This window comes from Rhinolophus hipposideros, assembly GCF_964194185.1.
Source record: "Rhinolophus hipposideros genome assembly, chromosome: X".
Classification (NCBI taxonomy): Eukaryota; Metazoa; Chordata; class Mammalia; order Chiroptera; family Rhinolophidae; genus Rhinolophus; species Rhinolophus hipposideros.
Genome location: NC_138046.1, coordinates 78,542,699 through 78,555,987, shown reverse-complemented (window position 1 = coordinate 78,555,987; position 13,289 = coordinate 78,542,699). Strand labels below are relative to the sequence as shown.

General features: G+C 39.3%; 1 protein-coding gene across 1 annotated transcript in view; it reads left to right on the top strand.

The window, feature by feature from the left end:
* Nucleotides 1–3,383: 3,383 nt before the first annotated feature.
* The window catches only part of LOC308494719 (toll-like receptor 13), a 35,271-nt gene continuing 25,365 nt past the window's right edge, over nucleotides 3,384–13,289 (top strand). Inside the window, exon 1 of the mRNA XM_081042639.1 lies at nucleotides 3,384–3,496. The gene's annotated coding sequence lies outside the window, so the exon portion shown is untranslated. The remainder of the gene's footprint in view (nucleotides 3,497–13,289) is intronic.

The following is a 13,289-nucleotide window of genomic DNA, read 5'->3' as shown; positions in this document are numbered from 1 at the left end:
CCAACTGAACCATCTGGCTGCCCCTCCAGAAGCTCAGTGGCATCTCGTTGCCTTCAATCTAGTTGTGGAGGGTGCAGCTCATTGGCCCATGTAGGAATCGAACTCTGATGCTCAGATCTCGCGCTCTAAACAACTGAACCATCTGGCTGCCCCATGCATGACTTCTTGTTTCTGTAGTACACTGGCAGTGTGTGCTTATCAATATGCTTGAAGGCCCTGGGGTTCTCATTGTGCCAGATCACAAAGAGTTTCAATTTGTAGCCTGCAACATGGCCCCCAAGGAAGACTCTTATTCTGTCCTTCAAAGCCTTGAATCCTGGTATTGACTTGGCCTCCTTGCGGATGAAAGTCCTTTCAGGCACCCATTTCCAGAATAGGGAAGTTTCATCCATATTGAATATTTGCTCTGGCAAGTAATTTTCCTCCACAACCAGCTTATCTAGTGTTTCTAAAAATTCTTTAGCTGCCTTCAATTCAGCACTTACAGATTCACCACTCACTTTCACATTAAATAATGAATAATAATTTTTGAATCATTTAAACCACCCAGCAGTAGCAGTAAATTCAACATCCTAATTGGGTCCAGCCTCTTTCAACATCACAAACTTTTTGCTTTGGCTGTGATCATCATGGTGCTTAGAAGAATACACTTCTGCATCTGGTCTTCAATCCAGGTCATTAGAAGTTTCTCAATGTTAGGAATTGGCCACCTCCAATTCTCCTCCTGTTCCTAGGAAAAGTTATCACAGTACCATGAACAAGTCAGTCCTAAACGTGCCTTTTTCCCTTCTCCTTCCTTCTTCCAGGTATTTCTCCAGTAGTGCAGACTTGGAAATTGGATAGCCTCGTGTAAGACTCAGGAGAGGTGGGAGGGAGTTGTGCACTGATTTAAGAAAAGTATCTGACAAAAATAAATTCCCTTTATTAATCTAAGTACATAATAAAGTATATTATCATAAATGTTCTTTCGTTGTAGCATCACACTTCATTGGCTTATAGACTCAAGTTTGATTGGAAGAGTTTGTGTAATTTAAAGAGTGTACAGATCAGCATTCTGGAATATTTGCCCACAAAAATGCACTTTCTAGCACCATTTATTTCTCCCAGAAATTATTCACATGATGAGCCAGAGTGCAGCTTTAACCTTGCCTTCCTTGCAGCTCAGTTGGGGAAACTGATCATAAATGGATACTGGAAAGAAATGTGTAAAGAAGCCATCTCTGAGTGGCAAAGAAGGGGAGGATGTCTTGATGGTAGGCTTAGAAAAGCCTTTTTATTAAGAAAGATCTCATTTCAGATCTCAAACCAGAAAGGTGAGTGAAAGGACTGCTTTAAGAGTGGTGTCACTTAGTGTGATTTTCTATTTTTTTAAAAAAATCGTGATTTTCTAAATTGTTTCAGTTAAAATAATTGTTTTTTTCTTTTTTTAAAAAAATATTTTATTGGGGAAGAGGAACAGGACTTTATTGGGGAACAGTGTGTACTTCCAGGACTTTTTCCAAGTCAAGTTGTTGTCCTTTCAATCTTAGTTGTGGAGGGCGCCATTTAGGCAACCTTGTGGTTGAGAGGACGCACTTGTGGTGGAGAGCACGCTCTCCAACCAACTGAGCCGTCTGGGAGCTCAGCAGCAGCTCAGCTCAAGGGACCATGTTCAATCTTAGTTGCAGGGGGCGCTGCCCACCATCCCGTGCAGGAGTCGAGGAGTCAAACCGGCAGCCTTGTGGTTGAGAGCCCACTGGCCCATGTGGGAATCGAACGGGCAGCCTTCGGCGTTAGGAGCATGGAGTTCCAACTGCCTGAGCCACTGGGCCGGCCCCTAAAATAAAATTTCAAAAAAGGTGTAGGCCTCAGAGCACATTCAGAATGCTCAAAAGTGCTGCCCCATGCATGACTTCACCAGAAGTGCTTGTGGTGCTTTGGGCAAGAGAGCCCCAGGATCCTGAGGAGGAGGAGGCAATAGCTCAGCCTATCAACAGAAAGTGCATAGGATCCAGAGAAGCCACGTGGGTGCCCGGGTAAACAGAGATACCATCACAGCTCTGTTCCTTACTGACTGGGTGAATCTGGCTTATTTATTTAATTATTCTGTGTCTTAATTTCATCATTTAAAAACTGGGAAAGTAATAATACTTACTTCATAGAGTTTTTCCGTGACCAGCATAAATACACGTAAAACACTTATTACAATGCCTGGCACATGATACATACTCCCTAATTTTGCAATTTATTATTATTATTATTGTTGGTTTACTAGAAAACAAGAGATGGTACATAGCATGAGTGAGAATATTGAAAGAGCCCCCCCCCCCGCCCCAAAAGAGGGCATTTCCACAAACCTCAAGGATTCTGCTATGGGGACGTCCCCTCATCCACAACAAAAAAATACTTTGTCCAGGTATATCCCACCCCCTACCCATTATGATGTTCTTGCAAAATATGTTATTCTGCTTTTATCTCTCTTTTTTTAGCTATACCTCTACTGAAACCTTGTGGTTTCAATACTTAAAAGTAAGGATCACTGAACTATCAAAGAAGGGTGTATCCCAAGTTTCTGGAGTGTGACACACATAGTAGAAAGCAATCTTGGCCCCAATACTCTAGAGATATGTGAAGGAAATAGTATTAAGGCTAAACTACCAAGATCTGGCTAGAAATCCCTCAGTTCTGCCAAGGACTGGCCCTATAAGTGGGCTTTTGTGGTGTTTCTTCTTCCCACCCTCTCATAAATATTTTGAATCAGTTCTTGATAGAGTGTGGATTTTATCTTCTCAGGATCCAATCTCTTCACAAGCTTCTCTTGCCTGTAATTAGAGATAAGAAACAAATTCTGCACCCCAAACCAAAGAAAATGTAGAACAACATGGGTAATCTCTTTAATAGGCAGACAAGTTTGTGGTAGAAAGAAGGAGTCAGAGGGGAAGGAAGCAGGATCAGACAGACTGAACACAAAGCTCAAACACAGCTGAGACCTAGATGAAGAAGAAGCACGCTAGTTCCAGGAAGAAAACAAGGGAAGAGAGGCCTCTCCTTACCGGTTCCCATGTGCAATTCCAGGCATGTTAGCTGGAATTGCTCCCAACACAGGGCTTGAACCAGCCGCGCAACCTCAGGATCTCCCAGGGAGCAAGAAATCTGGAGGAACTTGTGATGGGCAAAAGATGAAATCTCATTAAAAACCTGTTTTGCAACACATGCCAAGCAGGATTTTGGTAAGCTTGGCGATTTGGGTAAGCTTGTGAAATAAGGAAACCACCTTATTTCCCTGAAAATGAGCAAATCAGCAAAAAAAAAAAAAAAAAAAAGAAGAAGAAGAAGAAGAAAGAGTATGTGGTCAGAGGAGGAAAAACATGCTTCTTACTTTTGGTCACATGTTATAAGAGCTCAGAGCAATCATCTTGAAGTTTTGAAGCTTCCCAAGAGAGAAGTTTCTTATTTTAGAGAAAATCTGACTACAGAAAGATGAGCAACAGGAACGTGTACCAAGAACTTTTCACAGGTATGCTGGGTTGTTTTACCTTTACTTTTGATTAGCATGCCAGCAATATACACAGAATTATGGGAAAAAATCCTTTCCCAGCATGTTACTTAGGTATAGATATCATTACTAGGGTCTGAGGGATCGAGAAACTAATTTTTTTCTTGAAAGTAACTCATTCAGAAATTTCACCATAGGCAGTGGTATTACATGGAGGTGGCATAACCTTTATTATCATATCAGCCAATAAGCCTTGTTCTCTACTGCTCACACCTTTCCACCTACACCCAGTGACTTAAGCAGCTCTTAAGAATCTGGGATCTAAAGATATATCTGTGCCCCCATGTTTGTTGCACCATTATTCACAACAGCCAAGATGTAGAAACAATCTAAGTGTCTAACAATGGATGAGTGGATAAAGAAAATGTGATATATATGTACAATAGAATATTATTCAGCCATAAAATATAAGGAAATCCTGACATTTGCAATAGCATGGATGGACCTTGAGGACATTATGCTAAGTGAAATAAGTCACACAGAGACAGACAAATACTGTATGATCTTGGTTATATGTGGAATCTTTTTTTTTTTTTTTTTTTTTTTTTATTAATTAATTTATTTATTAGTTTCAGGTGTACAAAACAAGGTAATACTTAGATGTTCATCATTTATATCCCTCATACTGTGAACCCCCCTCCCCCCATCCACTATCCCTCCGACCTCACACTGAACCATCACATTATATATATAAAATTATAGTTGGCATTCTCATATCTTTCTCTTGGAGTGAAGGAGACATTCCAGAACCTGGAGTTTCAGGATATGGCTGCCTTTTGTTTATTCCACCATGGACCTCCCTGTTTACCCAACAACTTGCTAGCTAACCTGTCTCAATGAAACCCTGTTTTCTAAAAACCCTCACAAGAAGGCCCCTTTCTACAAGTTCAGAAATGCCTTTGAAGGACTGGGGGTGGGGTTGGGGGTGCTGGGGCCGGGGCGGTGAGTGGAGCAATCGGGTCATCAGCCTTGATAAAGAAGCTCAATAGTTCTTCTGAGGCATGATAACACTTGTAATGTGACAAGATTATACGTCTGTTCTCAGAGTTAAGTTTATCTACTGCTGGAAAATTGTTTGATTTGGGTGCTGACCTATGTGCATGGAGACATAGTTCCCTCAGTTACGCTTCTGCAGTAGGTAGGCCCCAGGGAAACGGTGAAGTCAAAGACTGCTGTTCAAGACTACTGTTCGCTGCTGGGCCAGCCCTGACCTTCAAGGGCCAGGAGTTGTTGAGAAATTTTACATTATGAAGCAAGTAGCTTGAGGTGTATATGTGTGTTTCACTTTCTGCTTAGAGTCGGTGACCTTGGGAGGGTTGTGAGCTGATTGTTTTTTGTAGTGATACACAGAGTAGAGATAGACTTGATAACTGAGGGTTAGGGCTAGTTCTAATTACCTCAGCAGTTATTTGGTTCAGAGGCAAACTGAGGAAGAGGCCATGGGAATTGTTTGACATCAAGGCCAAACTCAGATAGGCTACGCCAGTTGTTCACAGAGTGTGGTCCCTAATATCAACATCACCTGGAAAGTTGGGGAAAATTCAAATTCTTAGGCCCTTCTTCAGACCAAATGAATCTAAAACTCTGGGGTTGGGACCCAGCAATCAGTGTTTTAAAAAGTCTTCCAGGTGATTCTGATTCACGCTCAAACTTGAGAATTGTTGGATTAAGTACTTCTCACATCTGGCTGCACACTTGAGGCATTTGTTTAAAACACAGAATCTGGTGCAGAGCCCAGGAAGTCCGTTTTTGTTGTTCCTGTTGTTGCTGTTGTTTGTTGTTTTTTAAGGAAGTCCCTGTTTTTAATCCCTAGATGATTCTGTTGCTCAGGTAGGATTGACAATCACAAATACATTATCTCCTTATGGACAAGTTACTCAGGACTATGCTGAGATTTTTGTCGTGGGCCTTCCATCCCCTTATCTGGAGTACAGATTAGAGTTTTAGGGTTAGATGGCATTTCCTGGCTCAACGCCTGTCTCTGAGGTGAAATCAAGGCCTAGGCAGAGAGTGATGCCTGTGTTTCTTGGTAGGGAAGCTACAATGTCTCTGGCTATTAGTCTCTTCTGTCTCTGTTCCCTTTGTCTTGAAGAAGCAATCAGCTGCTTACAGTATAGAGGCCTGAAATAAGAGGCTCTGTAGAAAGAGTGAATGGGAATGGTGGTTGCTAAAATACAGCTACTGTTAGTCTCTGACTCTTCTGTTTCAAACTAGGCATTTCTAGTTCCCTTAGTTCTTTTGTCATCTCCCAATTATTATCAGCTCCACTCGACACATAATCTGTGACATTGGGCCAGGCACTTCTTTTGCTTTCATTTTTCTATTTTAGAAGTGAGACTATGCCTGTCATCACCCAAAGTGTGAAGGGGCAGGCAGGGCTGAGGATAGGACCAACGAGGAGAGACGACTCATATTTGCCAATGTATAAAATGCACAAGATAATAAAAATACCTCCGTTACACAGTGAATTTTTTTTAAAGATTTTATTGGGGAAGGGGAACAGGACTTTATTGGGGAACAGTGTGTACTTCCAGGACTTTTTTCCAAGTCAAGTTGTTGTCCTTTCAATCTTAGTTGTGGAGGGCGCAGCTCTGCTCCAGGTCCAGTTGCCATTGCTAGTTGCAGTGGGAGCAGCCCACCATCCCTTGAACTGGCAACCTTGTGGTTGAGAGCCCACTGGCCCATGTGGGAATCGAACCGGCATGGAGTTCTAACTGTTTGAGCCACCGGGCCGGCCCCACAGTGAATTTTGTTTTTTGGGGGGTGGATAGAAGTCTGAACTCATCACACTTGTTTTAAAAGTGGTTTATAGGGTCGAAAAATTTTCATTCATGCAGATACTGAATCCTGGAGTAACAGTGAGATAATGTGAATTTCTGTTTGCAGCTGAGTTGATCCATTTTTTCACATCTCCTTTTCTTGGCTTCCTGTAATACTGTTGGTATATAGAAACAGGGTAATGTTCATATACATGTGGGGGAATGCATGTTGATCACAGGCAAATATGGTTACATCAATTGAGGGTCTATGTGCTAAACATTTTACTTACATCACTATATTTAATCCTTACAGTAATCCTGTGAGATTCTTACTGCTTTTTACAGAAGACTGAGTTGACATGATCTGACTTACTGAAGGAGATGCAATGTCAAGCAGAGGCAGGATTTGAACTCAGATATGTCTGATTTGAGGGAGATTTTGTTCTTTTACAATCACCAGACTTGCTGTCGGTTCCCTGACCCTCATAGTAAAACTGTTGTTTAAGAAGCCAACCAGGCTGAAGTGAGCTCTTACTGGTGGGTTTTGATACAGGGAAAGTATATAATGTGCTCCAGATGCCTCACTGAACTAAGGCTAAAATGTAGAATTTTCTGATTGTCTGCCAAACCAGAAAGTGCATATTATGGCCAAAAGATGAAGCAGTCCTTCTTTGCTACAGCAATGCCAACACTGACCAAGAAATCAAGAAAGGAGCTAGGATGTCCCTACCACTCTCTGGTTCTGAAATAGGGTCCTAACTTCAGATTGGCAAAAGGAGATCCCTGGAGAGCCATCCAAAAGGCAAACATGATACAAGCTCACATTATCAGGGACAGTATGTACCTAGAGTTAGGAAGTCAGGTTTCCTTTGGGCTATACTTTGGTCTAGGCTTTTTAAAGCTTCAGCTCTGGACAAAGTAAAGGGGGCAGAAAAGAGCAATCATAAATATGTTAACCAAAGAAGAGGTTCAGCCTGTATTAAAGAACAAAAGGCATTTATTTGAGCAAAAAGAGTTGCAACCCGGGAGACAGATTCAAGGAGCAACATACATTGTGCTCTGGAAAGAACAAAGAAAGGTAGGGTTAATAAAGGCAAAACCCACAAAGTGTTAATTCTTTCATGCAGATGAAGGATTGCCAGCTAGGTTAACAGGGATTGGCGAGTTCCAGTATGCAAACGAGGGGGAGAGAACCGCAAGGAGGAAGTAAAGTTTATTTGTGTCCACACAGCAGTTGTTTCAGGATGAGTGTAGCAACTTAAGGGCAGCCCTGCAAAATGAGGCACAAAATGTGCATAGGCCCCACTTCCTTAATAACCTCCTGACTCTATTTTAAGGGATTCTCTTAGCAATACTTATTCTATTTTATTTTCTCCATTATCAAATATATTTATTTTATTTATTTGAAAAGCATTTGTACAATTCTTTCTCTGTGCCCTGTGCTGGTACTTGGATATATTAACACATTTAGTCTTCATGTGGTAGGTATAATTATTATCCCAGTTTTACAGGTGAACAAATTGGGACTCTGAGAAATTAAATATTTGCCCAAAGTCAGAAAGTCAGTAAGTGGCTTGAACTGGCAACCTTGGATCAGAAGGTAATCCTTGTCCATCTGGCTCCAGTCCCCTTACTCTCAGTCACTATACTGTACTGCCTCTCAAGGTTGCCAGCAGAATTCTAAAACCATAGATTCAGAGTTAGAAAGGCCATTTAAAGGACTTTTAGTCCAACCTTCCAACCAATGCAAGAATCCCCTCTACACATTCTCTGCCCTGCTTGAACATTTACAGAGCCTGGAGCTTAGGATCTCAAAGGCAGCCCATTCCAACATGGACCAACTCTGATTATTGAGAAGTTTATTTTTAAAGTGAGCTGAAGAAGAGAATCAATTCAGCTCATGTTTTCTGAGCCCATATTATGCTTAAACTGCTCTATTTGTTATATACAAAGATAAGGAAGATATGGTGCCTGTCCCTTACAGATTCTTATGACAAACATGTATACGATGGCAGAAAGTGATACATGCTATAATATAAAGATGAGCTAGCTGCAGGAGTACAGAAGAAAGTGAAACTAATTCCAAAGATGGGAGTTAAGGAAGGTATCATAGAGATGGTAATAACTCAGCTCTATATTGAAGCTTGGGTAAGATTTCAACAAGCACAGCTGAAGCAGAAATATCAAATAAGCACAAAAATGCTCTCTTATGGCCACCTTTCAGATAGCTGACAACAGCCAGGTGATGCTTTGAGCCCGCTTTCCTCATGTCCCCTCGGCTGTTTTGCCTTTCATTTAGTGTTTAAGAGCTTGGGCTCTGGGTTTGGATCACATTTCTGCTAATTGTTACCAGGGCCACATTAGGACTTTTGTGGGCCCTAGGTACTTTTACCTTGTGGGCCCCTTCCTCTGTTGAAAAAAAAAAAAAACTATGAAAAATTAGACATTACAACTGTGTTGGTATAAAGACAAATATATTGACATTATACATTAAAACATTTCTTTCAGTTTAAAAGTTCATTTTTCTTCTGATTTAAAAAGAGACAATAAAAAATAAGACAAACAAAAGGATAATAACAAAAAGACAATAAAGCATTTCTAAAGATCCCTACAAGTATTGTGGGCCAAATGGATAAATCATCTCTGTTCTTTACCTTTAAACTCTCAGAGATGCAGATTTCTCATCCATAACGTGGGAATAATGCTATAGCACCTATATCATATGGTTGTGATAAGAATTAAGTGAGATCTTGCAGGACGTATGAGTACATTAGCACACTATAAATGGCACTAATAAATGTTAGCTATACATATGTAGGATGACCATATAATTTATCATCCAAAACAGAATACTTTTGAGAGTGGAAGGAGATAATAACTGAGTGGAATGACAGCAACAGGCATAAACTGGGACATAATAGTCACCTTATATATATAAATTGCTTTCCTGATCCTTCACCATGCTAATCACCCTCCTTTAGATACCCAGCCCATTTTGTCAATGGCTCATTTGAAATACGGTGAACAGAAAGATGGTAGGTATGGTCTAACCAGAGGAACAATATTTTATTCATTTATGAACTGCTTGAACAACTCTATAACATGGTTGGCTGGTGCATTGAACAAAATCTTTAGTTCTTTATAATTTCTTTTTATTTATTTATCTTTTTTATTAGTTTCAGGTGCACAAGACAAAGTAATACTTAGACGTTTATCATTTATATCCCTCACACTGTGTGGGGATCAATTATCCCTCTGACATTGCACAGAGCCTTTATATTTCCACTGTCTCTATTCCTAATGCTGTACTCCGCTTCTTGTAAGTATATACACACAAACACACTCACATATATACAAACTTGTAGTTGACATTCATTATTGTTCAGCTTCAGCTTCAGGTGTACAGTGCAGTAATCAGGCATCTACATCATCCCTGAGGTGGTCTACCTAACGAGATAAGTGTCCATCGGATACCCTACAAAATCTTTACAACATTATTGATTACATTCCCCAAATTAATTTTCAAAACCTCGCGGCCATCTTGTGGTTACTGACTGTTTTCTAATGCCCTCACCTTCCCCCTTATCCCCACCCTCCTCCCATCTAGCAACCCTCCGTTTTTCTCTATGTCTCCAAAACAGTTTCTGATTAGTTCATTCACTTATGATTTTCTTTAGATTCTACATATAAGTGAGATCATATGGTATTTGTCTTTCTCTGTCTGACTTATTTCACTTAACATAATGTTCTCTAGGTCCATCCATGTTGTTGCAAGTGGTAAGATTTCTTTCTTCTTTATGGTTGCGTAATAATCCATTGTATAAATGTACCACAGTTTCTTAATCCAGTCATCTACCGATGGGCATTTCAGTTGTTTCCATGTCTTGGCTATTGTGTATAGTGCTGCTATAAACATAGGAGTGCATAAAGTTTTTTGAATTAGAGTTTTGGATTTCTCTGGATAGATACCTAGGAGTGGAATTGCTGATCATAAGGGAGTTCCATTTTCAGATTTTTGACATACCTCCATACTGTTTTCCATAATGGCTGCACCAATCTGCAATCCCACCAAAAGTTCCAGTATGCAAACGAGGGGGAGAGTGCACAAGGATTCCCTTTTCTCCACATCCACGCCAGAACTTGTTGTTAGTTGATTTATTGATGATAGCCATTTTGACTGGGGTGAGGTGGTATCTCATTGTGATTTTCATTTGCATTTCTCTAATGATTAGTGAGTTTGAGCATTTTTTCATATATCTGTTTGCCATCTGTATGTCCTTTTTAGAAATATGTCTCTTCATGTCCTCTGTCCATTTTTTAATTGGGTTGTTTCTTTTTTTTTGGAGTTGAGTTGAGTGAGTTTTTTTTATAAATCTGTGATATTAACCCCTTATCAGATATATCATTGGCAAATACCTTGTCCCATTCAGTAGGATCCCTTTTTGTTTTATTGATGGTTTCCTTTGTTGTGAAAAAAACTTCTCAGTTTGATGTAATCCCACATGTTTATTTTTTCTCTTACTTCCCTCCCGCGAGGGGATATATCACTGAAAATCTTACTCCGGGTAATGTCCATGAAATTTCTTCCTATATTTTCTTCTAGGAATTTTATGGTTTCAGATCTGACATTTAAGTCTTTAAGCCATTTTGAATTTATTTTTGTATATGGTATAAGGAGGTGGTCCAGCTTAATTTTTTTGCATGTGTCTGTCCAGGTTTCCCAGCACCATTTATTGAATAGACTTTCTTTACCCCACCGTACATTCTTGCTTCCATTGTCATAGATTAAATGGCCATATAGGCATGGATTTATTTCTGGACTCTCTATTCTGTTCCATTGATCTATGTGTCTGTTTTTATGCCAGTACCATGCTGTTTTGATTACTGTAGCCTTGTACTACAATTTGATATCAGGTATCGTTATACCTCCCATTTTATTCTTATTCCTCAAGATTGCTGAGGCTATCTGGGGTCTTTAATGGTCCCATATAAATTTTAGGATTATGTGTTCTATTTCTGTGAAAACGCCATTGGTAGTTTGATGGGAATTGCGTTGAATACGTATATTGCCTTAGGCAGTATGGACATTTTAACTATATTAATTCTTCCTATCCATGAACATGGTATGTGTTTCCGTCTATTTGTATCTTCTTTCATTTCTTTCTTCAGTGTCTTATAATTTTCTGAGTACAAAACTTTTACTTCTTTGGTTAAATTTATTCCCAGGTATTTTATAGTCTTTGAAGCAATTGTAAATGGGATTTTTAAAAATTTCTCCTTCTGATGTTTTATTATAATTGGTGTATTCAAATGCAACTAATTTCTGAATATTAATTTTGTATACTGCTACTTTACTAAATTCATCTATCAGCTCTAATAGTTTCTTGGTGGAGTCTTTAGGGTTCTCTCTATATAGTATCATGTCATCTGCATATAATGATAATTTTACTTCCTCCTTACCAATTTGGATGCCTTTTGTTTCTTTCCTTGTCTGATTGCTGTGGCTAGAACTTCCAGCACTATGTTGAATGGAAGTGGAGAAAGTGGGCAACCTTCCCTTGTTCCTGATCTTGAGGGGAATGGTTTTAGCTTTTCCCCATTGAGTATGATGTTTACTGTGGGTTTATCATATACGGCCTTTATTATGTTAAGATATGATCCCTCTATTCCCACTTTCTTAAGGGTTTTTATCATAAATGGCTGCTGGATTTTATCAAATGTTTTTCCTGCATCTATTGATATGATCATGTGATTTTTATTTTTCATTTTGTTAATGTGGTGTATCACATTAATTGATTTGCGGATGTTGAACCACCCTTGCATACCAGGGATGAATCCCACTTGATCATGGTGTATGATCTTTTTAATGTATTGCTGAATTCTGTTCGCTAATGTTTTGTTGAGGATAGTTGCATCCATGTTCATTAGAGATATCGGCCTGTAATTTTCTTTTTTTGTGGTGTCTTTGTCTGCTTTTGGGATCAGGGTGATAGTGGTTTCATAAAAAGTGTTTGGCAGTCTTCCCTCCTTCTGGGTTTTTTGGAAGAGCTTGAGGAGAATAGGTGATAATTCTTTTTTGAACGTTTTGTAAAATTCACCTCTAAAGGCATCTGGTCCTGGGCTTTTCTTTGTTGGGAGATTGTTGATTACTGATTCAATTTCCCTGGTGGTAATAGTCTACTCAGGTTTCCTGTTTCTTCTTGAGTTAGCCTTGGAAGGTTGTATGCCTCTAGAAAATTGACCATTTCTTCCAGATTGTCAAATTTGTTGGCATATAGTTGCTCATAGTAATTTCTTAATGTTTTGTATTTCTGCGGTGTCTGTTGTCACTTCTCCTCTTTCATTTCTGATTTTATTAATTTGGGTCCTCTCTCTCTTTATTTAATGAGTCTGGCTAAAGGTTTGTCAATTTTGTTTATCTTCTCTAAGTACTAACTCTTGGATTCATTGATCTTTTGTGTGGTTTTTCTTCTTTCTATTTCATTTATTTCCTCTCCGATCTTTATTATCTCATTCCTTGTACTCCCTTTAGGCTTATTTTGCTGTTCATTTTCCAGGTCCCTTAAGTGTGAAGATAAACTGTTGGTTAGTGATTTTCCTTGTTTCTCTAGGTAGGTCTGCAATGCTATGAATTTCCCTCTTAGGACTGCTTTCGCTGCATCCCATAGATTTTGGGTCATCTTGTTTTCATTTTTGTTTGTCTCAAGATATCTTTAGATTTCTTCTTTGATCTCCTGGTTGACCCATTCATTATTTAGTAACATATTATTCAGCCTCCATGAATTGGTGTGTTTTCCAGTGGTTTTCTAGTAGTTGATTTCTAATTTCATAGAAGACAATTTATATGATTTCAATTTTCTTAAATTTACCAAGACTTGTTTTGTGGCCTAACATGTGGTTTATCTTGGAAAATGTTCCATGTGCGCTTGAGAAGAAAGTATATTCTGCAGCTTTGGGGTGAAATGCTCTGAGAATATCTATGAAATCCAAGTGGT